This window comes from Rhinolophus hipposideros (genome assembly GCF_964194185.1).
Source record: "Rhinolophus hipposideros genome assembly, chromosome: 7".
Classification (NCBI taxonomy): domain Eukaryota; kingdom Metazoa; phylum Chordata; class Mammalia; order Chiroptera; family Rhinolophidae; genus Rhinolophus; species Rhinolophus hipposideros.
Window position 1 is genome coordinate 24,218,739 of NC_138053.1, and position 18,265 is coordinate 24,237,003.

At 40.0% G+C, this 18,265-nt stretch overlaps 1 protein-coding gene across 1 annotated transcript in view; it reads right to left on the reverse strand.

Moving 5' to 3' along the window:
• The window catches only part of LOC308499452 (uncharacterized protein), a 134,612-nt gene that overhangs the window by 47,100 nt on the left and 69,247 nt on the right, over positions 1 to 18,265 (reverse strand). The window contains exon 4 of the mRNA XM_081052912.1: positions 14,729 to 14,861. The gene's annotated coding sequence lies outside the window, so the exon portion shown is untranslated. The remainder of the gene's footprint in view (positions 1 to 14,728; positions 14,862 to 18,265) is intronic.

Here is an 18,265-nt window from a genome sequence, read left to right on the forward strand (position 1 = left end):
TAACCCAACCTGTCACTGTCATCCCATTCTCCTTCTCACAGACTGGTCTCAATAGTGGCATGTGACCTTGTTCTAGCCAGTGCGACACAGGAAAGGTCTGTTGGAAGACTTCTAAAAAAGATTTTCTTTCTCTTGAAATGAGATCAGAAGGGGAAAATATCCCTCTTCTTCCCTTTTGTGAGGCATTGTCAATATTTCATGGGACTCAAGAACCAAGAATGCCATTTTCTACCTGTGAGAGGAGCCAGCCAAAGATGAAGCCAACTGCCACGCTTGGCAGAACAGGATGATCGATGAAAAGAACCTGGATCCTGGTTTGTGTCGCTGAGATGTTAAATTAACCACTTTCCTGACAGCCACCCTTCCTTTGGACTTCTTGTTATGTATGAAAATAAATTCTCTTCATTGTTAAGTAATGAACAATGGGTTGTCTGTTCATTGTAGCATCCAAATACAGAGGGCCAAAAATGTTGCCCCTGAAATGGAATACAGATCACAGAAATGCAGAACACCCCATCCGAGGTCTTAACATTGCCTTCAAGTTGGTTTCTCAGCCTCTCATTTTGATGTTTTTAACATGCCTGCTGGGCTAACTCTGTGCAATTCTACCACAGCAGAGTTCTGACCATAATGTTCAAGGAGTTGAAAAAATTATTGAAAAATGGAAAAGTAGGTGTATGAAAATTTGCAACATAATTTTAAGCTTAAACATTTGACTTATACTCCCAAAGATAATTTTTTATAATTTTACTTGCCCGGATTTAATGAAAGCAAACTGATCAGTGATATATGCAAAATGTATTTCTGGAAAAAAAACAAACATTGAAAAAAACATAAAAAGATATATATATATATATGTATATGTATATGTATATATATATATATATATATATATATATATATATATATATATATATATGTATGCACATTTTTCCTTTTGTTTCAGGCTCTAATATGGCTTGGCAAGACATTGTTGGATCCTGCTTTTACTTAAAATTGTGTGATTTTGTTCATTATAGGGTTTTTTTGGCATTAATTTTGATTTTTAAAAATGATGCATAAAAAAAGTATTTATCTTGATTACTGACATTCTTGATGCTGCCTTGTATTTTGCACCAGAGGTAAGTGTCTCACTTGCCTCATTCTACCCGGGGCTGGCCAGCTGCCATATCCCTGGGGCAACACATTGTGCGCAAGTCTTCTACATCATGTGACCTGATGCTCTGCTGTCTAACTTTTGGGATATATAGCTCTCCAATTTTAAAGATGAGTCGTTTTCCAGATACTCTCTGGTTTGCTCTTCCTATTTTTCTCCTTGCCTTACTTAGCATCTTCATGTTAGAAACAATGCCCCTACCCACCGCCCCCCCAAAATAAAATCCCTGGTGAATAAGCTCTAACAGTATTCTGCGTGTGGAACTTTGAAATATGATTTAGAAATGCAAAAACCAGTTGTTTCTTTTGGATCAAGTCAGCAGATTGTCAGGCCCAAGGCAATATATGTAAAAAGCTCTTTGGAAGTTAAAATTGTTTTATTATAATAGCAAGTGTTTTTATCTTTTCTAACCCAAAGGCTACTGAAGTATTTTCCGCAGTCGGGCTAGGACAGGAGACATTTTCAGATAAATGACTTCTTACTACACTCTAGAGACACCATTCATGCTGCTGCATAGGAACTTGCAAGGAGAGGCAATTTGGTGAATTCTTAAAGGGGACAGAAAAGGAAATTGAAAGAGTCTTTCCTAATACAGTAGTCATTTAGATAAAAGGTTTGGGTGAAGTGGTTTTTACATTCAGGCCCTAGATACCTTTTCAACATGGGGTCAAATGGATTGTTAAGTATTATGGTAAAAATAAAAAATTGAAATCAGTAGGAAAATATCAATTTCTCACTTACCATTTTGAAATGTCTGTTTTAGCAGGAGGCTTAAAATGTGGCTACTCTGCTGTACAGCTTGTGTATACAAGACATCCCACGGCCCAGCTGAGACTTTGCGCTCCTGTATTTTAGTCTTCTTGCTGTTGTTAGACTACCAGTTCATTAGTATTTAAATCACCTCATAAATATTTCCTGGAAATTCACAGTTGCATAAGCTCCACCGCTATTCATCTCCTGTACTTCTTTAGTCTTACTTAACGCCTTTGTTTCTTAGGCTGCTAACATTGAAGGAGGGTAGATTTTTTTACATATTAATCTTACTGATGTACGGTGATTGAAAAGGAAAGGAAGTCCTGTTAGAGGCTAAAGATGAGAAATAGAGAAAGGATGTAGAAGGAAATTTTACTCTATTTCCTTTGTACAAATAAAATTATCTAAGGATGGACCAAGGAAGTCTGTATAAAATAAGAACAGCCACAAAGCATATGCCAAGGCAATTCAACCTGAATGAATGTTTCTTTCACACACTCTTTAAAAGCTTTGAAACACAGACGAAACATTTCACTGGGGGCAGGCTCTGGATGTTCCCACTGGGGAGATGGTTGCGTAGTTACAAAACCTCTTCTGTTCAACATAAGAGCTGTATTTCTAATTATAAAATAATGATGACAGACAGGGGCCAGTTCCATCATGATTCTGTATGGTTCTTAGCATTCTGCCAGAGTTCAACACTAATACCCATATACGATGCCAACAGCCAGTTCTTTTAAATGAGTGTGAATAAAATTTAATCAATGACAAATGAGAGGAAAATAAATATATCATATTTCATTGAATGTGAAGTGCCATTGATTGTAAGTGCCATTTCTTTTATATATACCTAAGAAAGAAAGAAGGGCTACCAATTCAACTAGGATATACTACTGATTGTAAGTACATGCTGCTTTCAGAGGTGAAAAAAATGTGAATGAATCTCTTGCTAAAGAATCTCTTGCTACTCTAAGAAGCAATGACTTTTCCAATATCATAAACCCAAGAGATGTGGGACAGACTCGAGATTTTGCCCAGGATAGGGTACACTGTATGTGGGCAATGTCAGTGACAATTTCATGTCATTCAATCTTGTGCTCCAAAGGTCTTCTAGAGATAAGCTTCAGAATAAATAAAGAGATCAGCCAGATCCAGGAAATTAAGATATACGAGGCCTGACAATTAAGTTCGTGAACTTGTTGCAATGATGTTGCTAACCTTTTTTGATATCAGAGGGATTATTCCTTATGAATTTGTACCAACTGGACAAACAATTAACCAAGTTTACTATTTGGAAGTGCTGAAAAGGCTGTGTGAAAAAGTTAGACCACCTGAACTTGTAGTCAACACTTCATGCCTCTTGCATCACGACAATGCACCAGCTCACACAGCACTGTCTGTGAGGGAGTTTTAGCCAGTAAACAAATACTAACTGTATTGGAACACCCTCCCTACTCACCTGATCTGGCCCCTAATGACTTCCTTCTTTACTCAAAGATCAAGGAAATATTGAAAGGAAGACATTTTGATAACATTCAGGACATCAACGGTAATATGACAACAGCTCTGATGGCCATTCCAGAAAAAGAGTTCCAAGATTGCTTTGAAGGGTGGACTAGGCGCTGGCGTCGGTGCATAACTTCCCAAGGGGAGTATTTCGAAGGTGACTGTAGTGATATTCAGCAATAAGGTATGTAGCACTTTTTCTAGGATGAGTTCACAAATTTAATTATCCAACCTTGTAAATTTGGGCTCAGAAGCACCCAATCCTATTAAATACAGCCTAAACAACTTAGCCTACCATTCTAGACCCCACAAACTCTGGTCTAAAACTATTTTTTAAAGTGTTTTTCCCCTTCCACTTTTCTATCTGTAATCTGTACTTTCACTAAATTGAATCATTGAATTTTCTTAAATCCACAGTGCATTATCTCAATTCCCTGTCTTTATACCAGAGTTCCTCAAACGTGGCACTACTGGCATTTTGGGCTAGTTCTTTTTGTGGAGGCTTGTCCTGTGCACTGCAGGATTTTCAGCGTCATCTCTGGCTGCTGACCACTAGATGCCAACAGCACTTCTTTCCAGTTGTAACAGCCAAAGATGCCTTCAGACATTGCCAAATGTCTCTGGGCATAGGAGGACAAAATCACCACTGGCTGAGAACACTGCTTATACCATGCTGGCCTAGTGAAAGAAAGAGTGCATACTTAGGTAACCAATGTTCATGAGCTTGAACCTTGCTCTCTGGGGTAAACACGGAAATTTTATAACCACTCAGAACCTATTCCCTCTTCCTAACAGCACTCCATTTTCCTTTGGGGGAATAACCTTTCCCCACTGCACGTAGACTTGATGAGATTCTAAGTCTTAGAGATTGCATCTTGTTCACCCTCTCCAAGTGGTGGACATATGAAACTGAGCTTGGCCAATCTAATACACTCTCCTTTGGCCATCTTGAGCAGAGTGGTGGCACGGATGGGAAAAAATGTTGGAGTGAGGTGACGCCTAAGGGAGATGGTTGAATAGTCCCTGCTACCGTATCTTTGCTTCTGTCCTAAATCCCATCCTTTTCTGATTTGGGTTTCCAGATTCCCATTCTCTCTCTATCCCAATATCCCTCCTTTTTGTTGAAATATGCCAGACTTGTATTCTGTTGCTTATCTACAAATGTACCCGACTGAGACACTGCTATTGACTAACCAATCTCATAACATCTCCAAACCTAAGTTTTTCTTCTGCAAATTGAAAGTAAAAGCTGCATACCTTTCGAATTTGCAAAAGATGTCCTCCCCATCATCTCTGCCTCTCTAAATCTAGGTTCTGTGCTAAAACCTGGAGATGAATGAAATATGGGTTCTGTTCTCATATGCTCACTTTCTTCATCTGACAAAATTAATGGCAAGACATGGACAACACAACAAAGCAGAAAAACCATTCTGAGTAGAGAGTCCCAGCAGGTCAACATTGGCTGAAACGGCCTTTGTCCTCAGCATGCCTACACATTACTTCTTTTTTTGCTTACTCCTTCCTAATGGCTTCTCTCCCTCCAGAGGGAAGAGAAGGCTCTTGTCAAGGAGTTTTATGCATTCATTACTCTCCCCCCCAAGCCTGACGAACGCTGCTGAAGTGTCTGAGACTCTGTGGTATTGCTAGGTTAGCAGCAGGAGCAAATAAAAGAAGTCAGAGTCAGCATTTTCTGTTTCTCATCTAACAAACAAGGTCAGGTACTTCTTTGAACAATCCAGTTCCAACAGCTGTGAAATACAAAGAGACAAAGAGAGGAAGGTTTTCCAGAAAGGCTGGTGGTTGGGCACAAGGTGGGTTTAAGTTTTCAGCTTTTGTTGTGGGAGAGGAAAGTTCTTCTCATCCCAGCCTCACCTTTTCAGAGTGGGGAAAAGAATCCGGGTGAAAGGCTCTTTTGTACTTCTTCGCTCTCTGCACTGAAGTGCCAGGTGCAGTGCTTGGTTCCCAGGGGAATCAGAATGTCATTGGCATCAAAGTGTATGGTTATTCATCCCGATTCTTACTATTAATCACCACTGCAAACGTGGAACCTTGTAATGGATGAAAGAGAATGTCTTTCATCCATTACAAGTGGAAGCAAGTGGAAGAAAGGGATGCTCTGGATATCAGAACTGAGAGCTGAGGTGCTGGCCAGATGGGAACCTGAGTTGAGGGGTCTGTGCGTTCCCTGGTCTCTCCCCCAGCCATCCTTTGCCAGATAATCCCTTTAAATTGAAGGCAACCTGTGTCCCAAACACCACTCTGTGTACCTTATTTTTTAAACTTTCACTCAACTTTAATTATAATTATGCATTTTAAATTCAAACAGGTGCCTGAAGGTAAGACATTCATTCAGAATATTTTGATTACAAGGCTGGTTAATTGAAAAAAAAATTCCATTAAATATACTTAATTTGATATGCATTCCTAGAACTAGATCTAGGAAGCAATCTACTTACTGATTAACAGGCTGTGACTCTGTAGGCCCATGTGACATGATTAAATAGAAATGGCTTGAATCTTATGGATACATTAATCTAGATTTGATGTTGGTTCAGAATCTACTTGCAAAATTAAAAATAAATATAATCTGTGTTGATTTGTGTGTTTTCTTTCCATGTCCATAAAATAAAAAGCTATTTCTGATCACCAGTTTTCCATACAACAGACAAATAAATCCCGTGGCACTAGCCAGAAATGGTTACAGGTTAGAAACCTCACAGCTAACTGACCTCTTTCCATGGGCAGACAGCTACCCCTCATTCGAAGTACAGCTGCCAGTCAGTGTCATCCCTAGCTTCATTAGTATTCATCAACTCCCAGGATGCTGATAAGACTGTCAGGTTTTAACCAAGTAGTTTTCCAGCAAACACTCTGCCACATGTTTAGGAATTTTCCTTTGCATCTTAGCATCTTCACGTAACAGTTCCACTACACCGAGAGTCACTGTTCTGAAAACCGAAGAATAACTCCCAAGTCCTGACGCAAAAAGCTATGTATCTATCTTCTGTTTTTAACTCTCCAAGGGTACATTTTTTCAACCTCTTTCCTTATAACAAATTATGCAATGGATGTTATTCTGGAAGCAGAAAATAACATTTATTAGAGAGACCTGGGTGAGTTGAAATTGTAGGCCCCAGGACAAAACCATCTGTGCTGAGCTGTCTCTCGTTGAAGTGAATAAATACCGTTGTCTGAGGATTGGTTCCTTTTAAAAATGTTTAACAACAAATGAGAGAAGATATTTGAAAATGATACCTCTGATAAGGGGTTAATATCCAAAATATATAAAGAATTCATACAACTCAACAACAACATAAAAACCAAACAATCCTATTAAAAAAATGGGCAGAGTACTTGAACAGATACTTTTCTCAAGAAGACATACAAATGGCCAACAGATACATGAAAAAATGCTCAACTTTACTAGCTATTAGGGAAATGCAAATCAAATCAAAACCACAATGAGATACCACCTCACACCTGTTAGAATGGCTTCTATCAATAAGACAAGAAATAACAAGTGTTGGAGAGGCTGTGGAGAAAAGAAAACCCTCATACACTACTGGTGGGAATGTAAACTGGTGCAGCCACTATAGAAAACAGTATGGAGGTTTATCAAAAAATTAAGAACAGAGTTTTCATATGACCCAGCAATCCCTGTTCTGGGTATCTACTCAAAAAATTTGAAAACATTTATTCATAAAGATATACGTACCCCTCTGTTCACTGCAGCATTTTTCACAGTGGCCAAGACATGGAAATAACCAAAGTGTCTTTCGATAAAAGACTGGATAAAGAAGATGTGTTTTATATATACAACAGGATGCTATTCAACCATAAGAAAGGATAAAATACTGCCATTTGCAACAACATGGATGGATCCTGAGAATATCACACTAAGCAAAATAAGTCAGATGGAAAAGGATAAGAATTATCTGATTTCACTCATATGTGGGCTATAAAAGAGAAAGCCACAAACCAGCAAACAAACAAAACAAATAAACCAACTCATAGACACAGACAATGGAAGAGTGGTTACCAGAGGGGAAAGGGGGTGGATGAGGAGGGTAAAAGGAGGTCAATACAGGGTGATGGAGACAGATTAGACTTTGGGTGGTGAGCACACAATGCAATACACAAATAATGTATTATATAATTATGCTGTTGAAACTTATATAATGTCATTAACCAATGTCACCCCAATACATTTAATAAAAATAAAAATTAATAAAATATTGAAAGCTCTCCCTGAGCAGAAACCTCTCCCTAAGTGAGAGCTTAGTACAACCCCACATTTTCTGTTGGACATGTTTACCTAGATGCTCCACAGTACCCTCAAAATCAACATATTTGAAGATGAGCTCATAATCTTTCTCACCCACAAACTTCTTTTCTCCTCTCCAGGTAAATAGTACCATCGTCCCCATAGTTGCCCATCTAGACACCTGGGAGTCATTTTAGACCCCTTCCTCTCCCCATCCTCCTGACACTCTATAGGTCAACAAGGCCTGCATATCTTTCAAAACCATCCTCTTCTCCTTATCCCTACTGTCCCTCCCTTATTTCAGAATTCATCATTTCTCACTTGGGCACCGACAACAGATATTTTTGACTGGCATTTAGTTCTCCATCTTGTTTTCTTCCATTCCATCCTTCAAATGGTTGCACAAGTAACCTTTCTAAAATGCAAAGCCCATCATGTCTCTCCCCTGTCTGGTGTTTGCGTTACCCGGTGTGTAAGGGAGTTCCCTTGCATAGCATATGAATAGCCTCCTGCCGACCTTTCAGATTCATCTTCTGCTACTCATTCTCTTGTATCAAGCACTCTGGTCCTGCCAAACTACCTGAAGTTTCCTACTAGGTCCATCCATGGCCTTTCACACCTTCATTCCTATGGGCATGCTCTTCATTGAGTCTTTGCATAAACACTTAGTAAGTACCTACTCACATATCTGCTGGCCAGCTGCTCTTCAAAACTCTAGAGACACAGTAGTGAGCAAAAGAGGCAAAGTCCCTATTGTCTTGGGATTTCTAATAAGAGGAGAAAATCAACTAGCCTCAAATGTATAGAAAAACTCTAAGTCTCTTTCCATTACATCGCACCCCCAGATCCCAGTCTCCTCTCCAGGTTAACCACTGACTATGTTTAGGACTCTGATATGTATACTACAACAGCTCTATGCTTTTAGATAAACAAATGTACATAGAGAAATGTAAAATTTATTCACACAAATCTCACATAGAAAATATTCTGCAACTTCCTTACTTTACCCAACAATGTATCTTGAAGGTATTTCCATGTCAGCTAAAAAAGTCTCTTTATTTCAGCTGTATAGTATTCCAGCATGGAGGATATCTGTTTGTTTGTTTTGTTTTGTTTTTGGCCAGCACCTTGATTTTCCCTTGGGAAACCATCTCCTACACTATTTGTTCAGAACACCTCTCCCTTCAGGAGCAAGACTATAACCCAGATTGGGCCAGTTAGTGTCACAGGAGTGGTTCAAGGATGGATGTATGGCTCTGTCTGGGCCAATGAAAGTCATCTCTGAGACTTTTGCTGGTTGATAAGCTGATAGTATCCCAAGTCTCCTCTTGCCCTCTTGCCCTCATGTCTACATATGTGAGCCTGGAATATTCCAGGAGCCACTTCCATCATTTGCAACAGTCTTCTCCAGAGAGTACTCTGGGACTTCACTTCATTTTACAATCTGACTCTATGTGTCTCCCATATTTTAAGGATCTTTTTTTTAAACATTGCGGGCTCACAGAGAGCATTACATTTTGTTTTTCAGGGCTGTTTTAGATTTTCTAAGATAATTCTTCTCTTACTTTTGTTGTATAGTAACTGGTACATTGCCTTGTAATTATCTAAGTACTTATCTACCCCTGGACTGGACTCTTTACAGATAAACACTGACAAAATTACCTGTGTATCTGGAATTTGGTAGCCACTCATAAATAGTTGTTGAATAACTAATTAAATAAAAAGTTGACCTTACATTCACCTTCCCTGGATGATTCAAGAGACTCTAATGCTTTTCAAAGTACAAAGTTTCTGAACTACCTTTTGAGCTATTAAACTATCGTTCAGCAAATATTTACTGTCCCCAACAGGATGCCATGGAAACAGTAGATTTCCCCTCCCCCGACTGATAACTGATAATCTAGGGTGTTTTTAGAAATCTGTATTTTAATAAGATCCCCAGGAGATTCTTATGCTTAATCCTGAGCTACAGCATCTATAGCATATATATAAAGCTATATATACACACATACACATATAATGGTGATGCTATAGCATAATGGTGATGGTATTTTCAGTGACATGGAAAGAGTAGTAGGTTAGCACTCAGAGAGCTGCTACATTACCTACAGGGGAAAAAACAAAAACAAAACAACAACAACAACAACAACAACAAAAATGTCCTGAGAACTTTGGGGCTGTAAAGAAGCCAGGAAACAAGATTTTTCTCACTGAATTATTTAATTAAAGGGATGGGAATTGAGAAACCTAAAGTCTTCTTGAGGTGATTTATAAATACAGCATTTCTTAAAAAGCTATCCTTTCACACAGGTGCCCAGTTAATACCTTCTGTTTAAATTTGAATAAGTGAAAACTAATTGGCCTGTAAAACATCAGTAATAACACAATATGCATCAGTTAAACATGTACATAGTAAGCTCTTACTAAGCATTTGGAAGACAATGGAAAAATCAAATATGCCAAGGAGCTTCTAGTTTAGTTAGCCATGTTCCCTCTTTGTGCAGAAGTGGGTGTGTGGGAGTTTCAAGGAAAATAAGTGACCCAATTCTTGCCTGCCAGATGCTTTCATGGGATAACTTCTATCATATCTTTAGGCACCCAGTCCCTTTTCTCACCAGTTATTCTCTATGGGACCCACCTTGTTCATGTCTCACGGAGAGAAGTCTTTTTAGTAGTCACAAGACAAAACAGTTGCTTTCCTCAACGCTGAGTTCACCTCAGCACTCTTGCTCCAGGGTTCTTCTGCTGGGAAATTCCACCACTCAGCAACCAGGTGGCCAAGGTTCCTGAACTCAGGTTCTATGTCCCACTCAGTATGCTAGTGCTATCTGGCCAGAAGCATTGATCGTGAACAAGAAACCTTAGCATGGAGCACTATCATAATCACCTTTCAGGTCATAGAGTTCATGCCAGGAGAAAGCATTTTCAGTAGCAGAATAAGAGCATTGAAATCTACAAGAAGTCTCACCGTAATTAACATGCTACAGTAGCAGGTATTGATTTGTGTTATTTGCTCATTTATGAGAAGCTCATCTGCTAACCTCTGAGAGTGGGTTACTGAAGTCATCTTTGGTCACTGACAACAGAGGACACATGTACTTATTTTTCTCCTAACAATATAACATCATGTACCTAGCAAATTGCCCTATGCCTTTTTTCTTATTACTCATCCAAACCACAGCTTTGCCCTGTGAGACTTGACTTCTAAAAGAAACAGCTAGACTCATAATTATGTCATTTTTATCATTTTATATGGACAATTCCTAATGGCATCACACATTGTGAAATGTAAGCATTTCTAGAATAAGAATTGTGCATTTGACATGTGATTTTCTACCTGGCGTACCCTAAAAAAATATTTAACAACCATTAAATAGGGGAACAGAAACAATAAGCTTGTGGGCTGAACATCTCTGTAATTCTACTTCTCAGATAAGTTGGTACCACTTGGCAGTTCTATTTTCATCACTGAGAAGTCCAATGACAACATTCAAGGACTGCCAGCAGTGATCCAAAGGGCAGGGCTTAAGGAATCTTGCATTCTCTGCTGGATCTGCTCCTGGATGATGGTTTAGGATTGGAATCACCATTGGCATTTGTCCTCTGAGGCAGATGCTATTGATGTCCTACCCAGATCCTCTTTTTCTAGGCTGGGGTTCCTACCCTCCTCCCCCCATCACATTCGCTGTGGGTGTTGACTGCGAATAGCAGCTCACAGCTGCCCCTTCCATTGGCCACCTGCCCTTAGCCCATGAGAATCCCTTGTCCAGAGAAGTCAGGGAGGTTCTGACCCCTGCACAGGAGAGTGGCCTGTGGCCACTAACTGACTGATAGGGGGTGGGTATAAAAGTCCACCCTCTTGCCTCCAGGCAGAACAACTGGTATAACTCTTGCTCCAGAGTGGAGCTGATTCACGCTGAGGCTAGAGTTCGCCTGAACGCACACCTTTTCCGAACTAGTTCCCCTCCCTGCTTCCCTCTCTCTTACAGGTTTCTCCTGAGAGTACACTCTCATGTTGTCAATACATTGTTTACACAAGAATCCCCATTTCAGGTTTTGTTTCCAAGGAGCTTGTCCTACGACGCCCTTCCAAACAGGGTAAAATAAATCTTCCCTAACAACATAATGCTATGGAAAACAAGGTGACTGAGTCCCAAACACGAGTTTGAAACTTTGAAGATGCACTTAAACACCACCGGAAATATATGAAACTGCCAATTGGTCAGATGCAGTTACAACAGACATTGATCTCTATATCATGTTTACAGACAGAGCTCTTCATTTGAATAGAAATATCTTAAAATCCAACAGAGTTGCAAATAGGAACTCATCCTTCATGTAACAGTGACAGTTATTAACCACTGGACAATACACCTGTGATAACTAGCTGGAAAGGAAGGTAAGTTGCATGCTATGCTCACATATTTAGGTAATAACAGAACAGCAGAATTTTCAGACATGAAAGACTAAATAGTAGTAGTAGTAGTAGTAGTAGTAGTAGTAGTAGTAATAATAATAATAATAATAATGATAATTGATAATTATTATTCATCACAAGGAGGGTACCAGGCATTTTATTCAAAGGCTTTGTTCTTTCCACTAACATAACTCCAGGAACACCCAGTTAGCATACCAAGGACCCTATTCAAATGCGATTCATCAAAGACTTTGGTCTCCATAGCCACAAAGTAATTGGAAGATGGTGGAAATCTGTGACCAAGGCTGGGGTGTCTCCTTTTGAGTGAAAGATAAGCCCTTTCTTTTTCAAAACAATCAAGGTAATCATCACTTCCATCTTCTAAAGGCCTTTCTCCCTCATTCAAAGCACTCACTGGAGCACTTTTATTCTCTTCCTGTTATGTTTCAATTTAATGTACCACCTGTTCAATAGAAGCTGTCCTTTTAGGTGAGCTACTAAAAGCAAGAAAGCATTAATCAAACATTAGCACTCTAACTCAAATATAATCTGGAAGTGGCAGACAGTGAAATCCTGACACATAATTACTTGTAACCTTTTTATTTTTTTAGAACTTATTTGCCTAGAATATTTACACACTTCAGCAGGTTCCCTTCCTTTCATGGAGAGAGTCCTATGTTTTTAGGTATGTACTCCAGCTTCCTTTGAGATATTGAGGATACCTAGAAATTTATTTACGAATTGGTTACATGTCTCTGCAAAAGGCATATGTGTACAGTGTGTCTTAAGAACAATGTCAAAGTGTTGGTAATGAACTTTCACAGGCAGGGAGATTCCAGGGCCCTGTGTACCTGGGCATCAACTGGTCACAAATGCTGCTCGGAGATTCATAAACTTCTTCCTCTAATGGAAGAAATGTCCTTCCTATGAAATGAGAATCCCTCTATGTGTGCTCTGGGTGCTATCTCAAGGACAATGTTCTAGCCATTTCTTTCTCTCTTCAATCTCTTTGTCTCTCTCCTCCTCCTTCACCCTCTCTTTTTCTCTCTCCCTCCTGGATAATCTTATCTGTGGACACAATGGCTTTTAATATTACTAATCTTGAAACACATACATTCCTCTCCCTTGATCCCAAATCAGCAACTTCTAGATTTCATTCCTCTCCTTCACAGCAAAATGTATTGGAAGGAAGGTGTGGGGACAAAGCCCCAAAAAGCAGTTTCCAGGCTCTCGGCCTCACATAGAAAAGTGTTGGCTCAGGTAGTAAATGGCCATTAACTATGATCGGATGGCCATCAGCTGTGGCTAGTTGGCCGTCAGCTGTAACCAGTGAGCCATTGGCCACTAATATAACTGCTGTGGCTACGCTGGATATGTAAGCACCTTGACTGTGAGTCGCTATTATTCCAGCACGGTACCCTGAGAGGCCCAGAGAGAGAGTGGCAGTGCCCTGAGAGCCCTGGCTGAGCCCAGGAAGTCTCGCTGTGCCCAGAGAGAGTGGCAGTGCCCTGAGAGCCCTGGCTGAGTCCAGGAATTCTGGCTGTGCCCGGAGAGAGTGGCAGTGCCCTGAGAGGCCCTGGCTGTGCCCGGGGAGACTAGTGGTACCCTAAGAAACCCAGGAAGTCTGGATGTGCCCTGAAGTACTGGTGGTGCCCTGAGGAACCCTGGCCGTGTCCGGGAAGACTGGTGGTACCCTAAGAAGCCCAGGAAGTCTGTGCCCAGAAGTACTGGTGGTGCTCTGAGAAACCCTGGCTGTGCTCAGAGAGCCTGGCTGTGTCCAGGATATTGCATTCACCTCCAGGCTCCTCACACAGGGCCCCTCGCGGAAGACGCTTGTCACGTAGATTGTGAGGCGAGACCCTGTAGGGGTGGAGTGTGGGGACAGAACCCCAGAAAGCAGTTTCCAGGTTCTCAGCCTCACATAGAAAGGTACTGGCTCAGGCAGTAAATGGCCATCAACTGTGATTGGCTGGCCATCAGCTGTGGCTAGTTAGCCATCAGCTGTAACCGTTGAGCCATTGGCCACTAATATAACTGCCATGGCTACGTTAGCAGCAAATGGGGGCTAGCAAGAGGATGATGCCTGAGCTAGCAAGCGGCAGAGTGAGGGTTGCAGATCATGTGGCTCCTGTTTCCTGTGTCTCCAACCCAGCCGCCAGCGAGACTATAGTGATATGACTCCCCTACCTATGTCTCTGTGAGTGTTCCTTTCTGGCCTCACCGTGTCCTGCGTTCTTATATGGGGAGCGGAGCAGATACCCCACAGGCCGCCCTGCATGACAAAGGCGCATTGAGCAGGGTCTCTCGCATGACACTGCTCTTGTTGAATCACCAATGATCTCTATGTTGATAACTACAAATGATAGATATTTTTCCCTCCTTGTCTCAGTGGTGTTCTGTACTGTTGGATACCCTCCCCCCTTTTCAGAACTTTCCTTTTTCTGACTCCATGCAGTGGTATGCTGGCAAACTGGCTCTTAGAGAAAGCCCTGATTTGTACCATTTGCCTTTTTTCACCGTGTAAATACTCCCATGATGGCTAAATCAAGTTCGCAGTGGTTTCACAATGGCTCACATACCACTGCTTCCATGAATGGAATCCCAACACCACTTATGCCTGCTCTTCTCTTACCTGCTGCTTCTTTCTTTTCTTGTTCGTCCTTCCTCCACTACCAAACTCTAAAGATTAACCTTCTTTAGGCATTGGTTCTCGGCCCTCTTCTTTTTTCCTTTCTCCATAGATGATCTGAACTCTCCACATGACTCTTAAAATAAATAAATAAATAAATAAATAATAAATAAACAAATAAATAAATAAATAAAATTGTACTTATTTTTACAATAGGCAATAACTTAAAAACTGAAATGATATAAAAATACTTTAAGAAGTCTCATGCCTGCTCCTGTCCCCATCCACTCCTATGCCATTATCCTCCAGGAAACACTTTTATTAATTCCTTGTATATTCTTTCAGTGTTTCCTTTTGTAAATTCAAATGTATGTATATGGATGTGTATATGCATGTATATATTCTTATTTTTCCTTTTTTACACAAAAGGCAGTATCATAAACACTATTCTGCAGCTTGCTTTTTTTTTTTTTAACTTTACTGTATATTCTAGAGCTCCTTCTGTATCAGTACAGAGATAGCCATATGATTTTTAAAATACCATCTATGTGCTGACCACCAAATTTGTATGTCAAATTCAGACCCCTTCTCTGAGTTATAGACTTTCCCACTGCTTACTTGACCCTTCGTATCTCAAATTGGTTTCAAACGTACCATGTCCAAAATGAAACACTTGTTTTCATCTCCCATGGTAGACATTATTTTGTTGGCCTACTCCATCACAAGGTCAGCGCACCCTTTCCCCAGCTGCTGGGAGTGTTGGCTGCTAATGGCTCCCAGCTGCCCCTTTTCTGGAGAATTGCCTTCAGCTGAAATGACCCACCTTGTCCTGGAACTGCCCAGGACAAGGTCTGCCCAGCCACTGACTGATACTGGGTATTTCAACAAACACCAAGAGGGCTACTTCACACGATTTGAAGATATACAGGGGCTTGAGAACATAGGATATTTCTGGAGAGTCTGTTCAGAATATCTGTTCCTGGAATAATCCGTTGGACACAGAACAGAGAGAATATTTATCTGCTGTTTTCCTCCCATCTCCGGTCGCCCATTAGTTAAAGGTCACCTTACAGACAGTTAACTCCCCTTCTATTCCTGGTTGTATCACTTGGTCCCTTTGGCACTTCGATGAAGCTCAGAAATAGTAAAAGGAGTGGAGACATGAGGTGTAGGCCTCAGGTTGAAGTCTCCACAGGTCTGCACAGAGCCAGTGTCACAGTGGGGATGAAGGCAGAGCAAGCAGCCACGGTCTGGGAGGCAGACTAGGCTATGAGAATCTGCAGAGGGACATACATGCCTTCTTCTGAAAGGCTGTGTGGCAACTAACCTGGATATATAAGATAAGGAAAGGGGATTTAATTAGGAGATCTGAAAAAAAAAAAAGAATCAAGACGACAAATGTAGAGATATACAATACAGCTAGGAATGAATGAGGACACTGCCTGCCACACTTACTATATACTTCTGCTCCAAGCTTCCGAGTAGCCATTACCAAAAGCAAAACCTAGTTGGGTCTACAATTCACAGGGTCCCTAAAAGACAGGGTTGAGATTTAGAACGTGGGCTTTGGGGTCAGCACAGCACTTATAGGCTCAGTCGCTGTGGGCACAACTCTCCATTTCCTCATTTGGAACCTGGGATAATCACGGTACCTACCTCACACCGTTGTTGTGAGGATTAAGTGAGGTAACAGATGTGGAGAACTTGAAAGTGTGCCTGGTGGACAGAAGGCTCAATACATATTGGCTATTCCAGTGACAAATTAATTAGTCAGTAGAAGCACAAGTCTAATTGAGACTACCTTCCTAGGTCGTCTATGAAGAATCTGTGATAAAAGTCATCAAATATCCACTCATCAGCTAAAAACACCAGCTCCAGAGGAATATTGTCAATAGTGACCCTGAACCTAGACTGACAGCATCACACTCATGTGCAGCTCAGGAAACACATCTTTATGTTAACTCAGTCTGGACCAGACCAAATACACAGTTCACTGCTGGTTTTGCCTAATCTAACAGAAGTGGGGTACCTAACTTGGGGTATATGGATGGATTCAAGGGCTGTGAATACCCTGAAACTGCAAATAATATCCTGAGCATTTGGAGAGAGAATCCATAACAGTGCTGTGCAACAGAAATATTATGAATATAATGCTAGTGACATTTGCAATTTTCAAAATTTTGCAATTTTTCAGTAACCACATTTTAAAAAAGAAATAGGTATGTAAATGAAAAACAACAAAAGAACAAGACAAACAAATGAGAAACAAAAACTCATAGACACAGACAATAGTTTAGTGGTTACCAGAGGGTAAGGGGGGGTGGGGGGTGGAAGATGAGGGTAAAGGGGATCAAATATATGGTGATGGAAGGAGAACTGAGTCTGGGTGGTGAACACACAATGGGATTTATAGATGATGTAATACAGAAATTTACACCTGAAATCTATGTAATTTTACTAACAATTGTCATCCCAATAAATTAAAAAAAAGAAATAGGTAAAATTAATTTTATTTATCCAATATATCCAAATATGTTTTTGAAATATAATAAATATAAAAACCTACTAAGAGATCACTTACATTCTTTGTAATATGTCTTCAAAATCCCTTGTGTGCTATACACGTACAGCACACCACAATTGGGACTAGACAAATTTCAAGTCCTCAGTAGCCACATGTGGTTAGTGGCTGCTGCACTGGACAGCTCAGGGTTATGTTTATCACATTCTTTAAGAACCAATGATCAGAGGAATAAATGGACTTCATAAACTTCTACATATTATTGCTTTTTTGTAAACTCAACGCTCCTTTATTTATTTATTTATTTATTTATCTATTTATTTATTTAAGGAGGGCACAGCTCACAGTGGCCCATGCAGGGATCGAACCGGCAACCTTGATGTTATCAGCACCATGCTCTAACCAACTGAGGTAACCGGCCATCCTTTAACGTTCCTTTTTAAAACAAAAATTCTGTAAGAAAACATAATTACCTGTAATTCCACCAGTAGATAATCATGGCTGATATCAAACAATAAACATTAAACATGAACTTGGTTAGAATATTCAAACTGTAGAGAATTTCTTTAACAATTGTGTTTACTCCCCAAAGGAATTTTCCATGAATATATAAGCACTGATAGTTACAAAATATTTTTTTTATTTACATGAAAAGGATCATTATTCTATTCACCCTGTCCTGCATGTTGATTTTTCAGTTCATAATATATCTTGGAGAATTTTCTATATTAGAATATGACATATCACTTCGTGTTTGTTTTAAACTATTATATGGTATTTGATTATATCTATGCACTATAATTTACTTAAAAAATATCCTTTTGATGGTCCTTTACGTTGTTTCTACCTTTTTTTTGGGGCTGTTATAGACAACATTACACAATAACTATCTCAGTTCATATCCTTATTCAGTTGGTATATTTTTCAAGGGATTCCTAGAAATATATTTAAAATTTTGATCAGTTTGCCAAATTTCTCCAAAAAGAGTTATTCAAATCTATATTCTCAGGAACAGTGTA